Consider the following 7666-nt stretch of genomic DNA (forward strand, 5'->3'; position numbering starts at 1 on the left):
AATGAGGATTATAAGTGCAGCATTTGACTACTCAAGCAAACTGCGTTTTCTGACCTTTGAGAAACAATTACAGAGAGTCCTGGTGTTGAGTTGAAAGGTTAAACAATATGGAAGAAAAATTGAAAAAGCAAAGAAGACAATGAGCAAAAATGGGTGCCACATGGGTTGCAGTGGTAGGCAACTAATTCTAAAAAGCAGTAGAGACTGATCACAAGAACATTAAAAAGATCACCTGAAAACAATTCATAATAAAGAAATGTCCTTATGACAAGAAAAAAAAGAATGCACAAAAAAGCAAAAGTGAGAAGCAGGAGGAGAAGTCCTGGCTGTTGGAGGCAAAGTATGTTCCCAAAATAGTGTAAAGACAAGTTGTAATATTAAAAAAACAACTTTTGAGAACATCTGTTCCCAATGGATAATCGACATTCTTCTGAATCCTAAATTTCTTGAGTATAAACTCCAAAACAATATGGTTAGAAAAGTTGGAGTCTCATATGTATCTTCTTGTGCTACAAGCCGCAGTCGTCTTACCACAGGAAACCGCACAGGCGTTAATCCAAAGTACCGTATATCATTTGAAAAAGTCTCAGACAGGCTTCCAGCAGTCATGAATGAGTGATGATGATCTCGCAACCACTTTGATCTTTTTGAAGACATTCTCCTTTAGTCAAGACGAATGCAAACTCTGTTTGGCATCTTTAGCTTCTCATTCTTGCATGACAACAAAGCCCCAAGGAATAAAACTGGGCTTTGAAGTGATTTAAGGGCAGTGGCTGCTGACTGCATTCATCTCAAGATGTATGATGGCCTAAAAAGCATTTTTTCTCACATAAACTATCAATGAAAGAGAAGTGCAAATCGGGTAGTTACTCAAAATTTCCGCACAAATCACATTAGGAATATCATTATATGAAGAATGCAGACCAAATTGCATATGCTTTTATTGAATCCTCCATTAATTATTCCTCTCAAACAGTTTCATCACCAAAATATGATTGTTTAGGAATATCTCCAATGTTTTGTTACGGTTAAGATATCTGCCACCTTTAGATAAGCTACAGAGAACATTTTGCAAGGTTAGAACCCCGAACATTATCCCCGTAGAAGCGTCCAAGACCACACTGCACTATGCACTGGTAAAAATGAAGCATCTCTTAATTACCGATCCATGACTGCAGAATCACTGGTTAAGGAAAGGGATTTGAAAGCCATCACTTTAGACAGCTGAGCAAGGTAATTGAAACTGTGGTGTGGTTACCCAGAATGTATGAAACTTTAAACCGGCTCCGTGGAGATGTGTGATGTTTTCTCAAATGTGAGCAAAGAGCCAGGGAGCCACAGAGAGCGCGCCTGTGCTGTACAGTTGACTTTCCTTATGAGCTGTAACAAGTAGCCCTGAGCAACTAAGTGTCAGCCCAGCAAGCAAAAGATACAGAGCCACACACAGGGAGTGAGAGAGAGAGGCAAAAAGGGAGCTGAGTCAAGAGAACAAGAAGAGGGGGACACACAAACAGAATTAAAGAGAGACGCACATACAAACAGACTTGAGGGGGCAGATGCATATGTAAAAAAAAAACACAGCCAGTGTTGCACAGATTCAAGTCTTCATGCTATGTTTGGCTGTCTGTAATTATGCAAGGCTTCCCGCACGCTGCATGGCTCTGTCATCGCCCCGCACATCTTCACATTTCTTTGTCATTTTGGTATTTTCCCCAAAGCCTTAATCAACGTGGCTCCCTGCTTTAAACGTTTCTAACAATGTTCACGCTTTAGTCGCGTTAGTCATTTCCTCGTTGCTGCTGCATTGTGGCGTTCTCTCCCCCCCACCTCGCCAAAGCCAAGATCATGCAAGACCGATCTTCCTACAGGGACAGAGGGTGGAGAAGAAAAACAAACAAACAGAGAATCTGATGGCAGGGTTAATACGACTGGCAGTGAGCTGCAGTATCTCTGACTTTGTATTCTGCTGCTGTCAAATGCTGCTGCTTTAATTGGAACTGAAATAAGCCAAACACAGCAGCCGGCTCTTCTCAATCTGACCCCAAAACAGCAGACACTCACTCTCTCAGCCTGTACACGTAGCCGCCCCCACACTCCTGCACTCACGCGCTCCAGAAGAGGCGGAGAAGTCAAGAAAGATGGAAACGAAGAGAGAAAGTTGGAAAAAACTCAAACGTATTGCAGGATTTACCAGCTGATAAGATGATGGCTACATTTGATGGCTACATTCGTTACCTTCACTCAACTCACTGCTAGCTCTCCGTGTTTTAGATGACTGCTCCAATAGTATTGGCCCGACTTCGACTTATATAACGGCATGTTCCATCCATTCATCCATCCATTTTCTAAAGCATCAAGTATTAAAGTGTTCTGAGCCCCAATCAACAACTATGAGAGGGGGTGGCATCCATTTATTTTCTAAAACAATGATAATTATGTGCTTGAAAGCCTTGGCAATATTGTTTCCCATTTAGCAATCACAAAGACAGTTGGCCTGAATTGATTTAAAGTCTGGTGAATTGGATTGGATTGTTCATTGTGTCACAGAGGGAGCGACAGGCCAACTAATGGCAACGCTGAGTGTAATAAATGAATTCAGCTGTTCACAGGTGCCAAATGTATTGTCAGGTGTGGCTGATTAAAAGGTGGGACCTGCATGGGAAATCAGAGCAACGGCACTTTGTAAATCTAAATGTAAATCTAATCTGACGTACCATTAAAAACAGATAGCGCTCTGAGTGAAAAATGTGTGGGAGAAACGTGACAGATGGTTTATTATGAGCCTGCAGTCTCTCAGAACTCTTGATTAGTTGATTTTTTTGCTTCTTTACTGAAGTTACTGATTTCTAATGTTCATGCAGACGTTTTTATTGCGTACTTGTGCTGGTGTAGCAGGGAAGAGTAGATGTGAAAGCAATTGTAATGTCATTCTAGGAAATGTCTTTTCAATAATGCTTTGAGTGTGGTATTTGTACTGCTAAATACCAAGTTATAGTTAACTTACTTGCTAACTGTTAAAAATAAAACCACTAGAAATGCATGGAATGGTTTAGGAACCTGCTGAGTCCGCCTCCACATACTTTGGCCTTTCTATTTACCAAGCAGACCTTTTTCCTTGACTATTTGAGCCAATATGGATGACCCGTAGCTTTTGTGACTTCCCTGTTGGCTTTTGAAACTTGTTGCAGTGGGTTGTAGTTGCTGCTTTAGACCATTGTTTGGTGGAGACCCTCATGAAGTCTAATGCAAGAACTTAGGCACAGAGTCAGGTTGAGCGCCTGAATGTTCATCTGGCTCATAATCAATTCCAATTCACAAGTTATTGTAATGTATGAAATCCAGAAAGAAAGTGAATGTTCCAGGAGTGATGACAGCCGTCTGTGATTTCGTACCTCTAATCTTATCACTTATCTAATCTTACCTAATCTAATCACTGATGGGGACGACAAGGAGTACAGAGGTCTGACCCAAGACTTTGTGGACTGGTGCCAGCTGAACTACCTCCAGATCAACGCCAGTAAAACCAAGGAACTGGTGGTAGACTTCCGCAGGCACAAGCATTCTCCACTGCAACCACTGAACATCCAGGGTATGGACATTGAGGCTGTGGACAGCTACAGGTACCTTGGTGTTCATCTGAACAATAGACTGGACTGGACTCATAACTCAGACGCCCTCTACAGGAAAGGGCAGAGCAGGCTGTACCTGCTGCGGAGACTCAGGTCGTTTGGAGTGGAGGGCCCACTCCTGAAGAAATTCTATGACTCTGTTGTGGCTTCTGCTATCTTTTATGGCGTGGTCTGCTGGGGCGGCAGCATCTCTGCTGGGGACAGGAAGAGACTGAACAGGGTGATCCGAAGGGCCAGCTCTGTTCTAGGATGCCCTCTGGACCCAGTGGAGGTGGTGAGTGACAGGAGAACGGCGGCTAAGCTGTCATCCCTGATGGACAACATCTCCCACCCCATGCAGCAGACTGTGACAGCACTGAGCAGCTCCTTCAGTGGGAGACTGCGGCACCCACGGTGTGGGACGGAGAGATTTCGCAGGTCTTTCCTCCCCACTGCTGTCAGACTCCATAATAAAGACTTTAACTGATCAAGCACACACATCCATACATGTGCAATAATACTAAGTGCAATAATCCTTTCTGTCATCGTTGTATTTTTACTCAGTTGTATATAGTATTTGTATTCTATTTTTATCTTATTGTATATTTATTTTATTTTATTCTACTGTATATAGTATTTTATTTTATTCTATTCTGTACAGTTGTGTACTGTATTTATTCTTATTGTATTCTAATTTTTGCCTCAACTTTTGCACTGTCCACTTCCTGCTGTGACAAAACAAATTTCCCATGTGTGGGACTAATAAAGGTTATCTTATCTTAAACTGAGTGACTCGAAACACTGACAGAACTAGAAACACAATAAGGTAAAACGATAAAATCAAAGCAGAAACCAAACCTCTGCGTTATACAAACACGAGACCACGAAAGAGACATACTCCAAGACACAAGTACAAACTCTTACAACTGTGTTTTGTCTTGATCAGTTTCTTTAGCTGTTAAAATGAGACATTTTTCCACACTTTTGGGCTTTTTGGCTTTGATAACATATGTTTTTTTTTTTTTAAAACTTGCACAAAGTTGATTGTGTTTACTTTTCTTTGTTTTCTTTATTGAACATAAATGGAAATAATATTGTGAAGAATACTGAAAAAATATGTTTTTAAGTGTACAAAATTACATTTTTTTGTGTTAACACAAATGTTAGTAATAAACAGTGATAGAATTAGTATTTATGGAAATATTGATTTGTTTAAGTTGAATTTTAATTATCTTTTAAAGTACAAATAGGAATATGGCTATGTCTCTAAATGTGACATTAAATGATGACGTGAAGCAAAAACACTTATTTATGATCATGATTATTTTTAATACTTTTATTTGTTTTTCTATAACTTACACATTTTGGACAAATGTGAAGGACACATTTAATCGCTGTATTCGTTAAATACCTTTTAAGATCAAAGGAAAAGAAGATAAATGTATGATATGGTACATTTCATTGGTAGTTAAAAAGATAATTAACATTATATGCGCACACTTATTTTCACTTCATTTAATTACAACCTTGATATGCTGAAATTGGTGGTCTCAGAAAATCATTAGTGAGAGAAAAGAAAAAGAAGGGGGAAAAAAGAAAACTGGGTGTTTTTGACCCCTGACTTGTGTAGCGAGCGAAAGCCACCGAGTAACCGCTAAGGGCCTCTATACTACTTGTGCAAACTTTCAGGCCCAAAGCTCTCACAGGAACGAGCCCAGAATAAACAGGACAAGAGGGTCAATATCAGTCAGATATGTTAAAATTTATTATTTTAAAAGAACACAAAGGGTTTGCAAAAGGCCTAAAACATCAAAATGGTAAAAAGGTCACTAACGACCACAAGATAGTTGCATTGCTGGCAGGTTGCACCAATAACACTATCACCTGAGGGCTTGCTCTCCCTTGGCGGTCCCAGATGCTCGTTGCTTTAAAAGAAACAAATCCACCCCAAATAAATACGAGCCCAACAGAACACTTATCGCATGCACTAAGTGCTAGTTCAGGCAATAATCGGTGGCACTAAAAATCACTCTTAATAAAAACTTATTCACTGCAAATCCACACAGAGCACCTCTAAAGATCCTAATTCCCCTAAGGTAAGAGTCCCACTCAGGGATTGCACATTGCCCGACTAATATTGCACCAGCCCAGTAGAAATAAAAACAAACCCGGCATAAAAAAAAACAGTTTTAAAAGGTGACCCTACCAAAACCAAAAACACAACAACAAGGAGAAGGAGGGAAAAAAAAAAAACAGCGACAAATTCACATGTGCAGCCTGCCCTGCAGGAGGCAATACAATATAAATTAGATTATAGTGCATCAATATACTTTTTTTAATGTCAAATATATTAAGTTAACATACCTCCAGCAGACAACTGTGTTTGCTGCACACCTGGCTTATCTTGGCTTATCTTGTGAAAATCACTACTAAAACATCAAATACATTTCAACAAATTTAAAAGAAAAACAGCCTGTACCTCGAACCTCTGCTGTAGAGGTTTACAACAACTGTTTGTGTAGCAGACAATTAAAACTTCTCAGGCTCTTCACCTACTCACACAACCATTGTTCACAGCCGCTCGTCAGTGGAAATGAAGAGCACCTGCTGCTACTTCCTCTTTTATACCCTCCATTGGGTCCCCTGGGTCCTAAAGACTTCCCCATTACACTTGTAAACTGACTTGTTTTTTAAATGTATTCATTCAGTCAACTGTAATTTGCACTTTAGTCTTTAAAAAGAGCAGTTTTAACTAATCACTATAGGAGACAGGTTAGCTGTTGTGGAGAAGGAACATAAAAGCTTCAGATGAGGCTGATAAATGGTGGCAATTGAGTGGAAAAGTCACTGCTCCTGCAATACTGAGGAGCTGTAGTGGTGGGATATCAGTTCACCAGGAGACTAATATACAAAGAGACTGCGGAGATTGGCAGGATTCAATTATGATTGCATTGTCTTTACTTGTTGTTGAATGTATTGAATTGCTCTGTCGGTTAGACGAGTCTCTCTTTAAATTAAATCTAAGGAAGTAAGACATTTAGATTAAATCTGAGATATTCTTTCTGTTTCCAGTTTCCAGTTTTTGCTAACATTAGTAATAAGAACCTCTGCAGTCAGGCAGTGATGTCAAAATGAACTTTTCTGGCCTTTTCCTTATTTTTTCTTTACTTAAGGATTAGCAGTAAAGTAAATGAGATGTATCAAATACATTTTTATGCTGTACGTTTTGTACTGAGGCAAGTGTTTAGGTGAAGAAATAAGAGAATACATGAGGATACAACTGTTTTTGTGGCTGATGCTGTACTTATGCACACCGGCATATAATGAGGCATGGCAGGTAGTTGGGTACATACAGCAAAATAAAATTCTGTCCGGGCAGCTTCATCTAGAGGAAAAAAAGTGGACATAATGTGGATACTAGAAGAATCCGAAATGAATAGGATTCATCCTCTGGGACCAGACTCACATCCCTAAAGCCACGTTGCCGCAAAGCAAGTCATGAAGGTCAAGTAGAAGTCAGAAGCTGGAGATTTACCAGCAACTTCAAGGATGCCAGGACAGAACTCCCAGCTAGTCAGCAGGAAGTCACACAATATGAGTGTGAAGTAAGAGTGGCTAGCAAAAAAGCTACTTACTGGAAGAATAACCGGTAACATATGGGAAGAACCCCTCCAGCTGACAATCAGGTCCCAGAGAGCGGGCTGTTCCCTGGTGGTTTACTGACTGACTGACTGGAAATAAGGCACTTTGGAGAGCTGATTTAAAACAGCATCCATCAGAGAGACACACAAAAACACACACAAACCCTCTTACACTGTATCTGTGATAAAGCCTCCACCATTGCTGGCTCATTTGCTGATCCAGCCAGAGCAATTATGGATGTGTCCAATCGCCATGAATTTCCTTAAGGTTAATTAATTTTGTGCAGTAAGTCTTGACTCTATCAATCCATCAGGTTTTATGTGCTGCCTTTGCCCACCTCTCCATCTCCTATCATTTCTCCTTTAAAGGACATGTATAGATTCTAGCTTCTTCTTTTTTTTAAACCTTTTATCCAG

Source organism: Diplotaxodon limnothrissa, linkage group LG4, assembly GCF_057381915.1.
Source record: "Diplotaxodon limnothrissa isolate DT_005_m linkage group LG4, D_limnothrissa_male_GT1.1, whole genome shotgun sequence".
Classification (NCBI taxonomy): Eukaryota; Metazoa; Chordata; class Actinopteri; order Cichliformes; family Cichlidae; genus Diplotaxodon; species Diplotaxodon limnothrissa.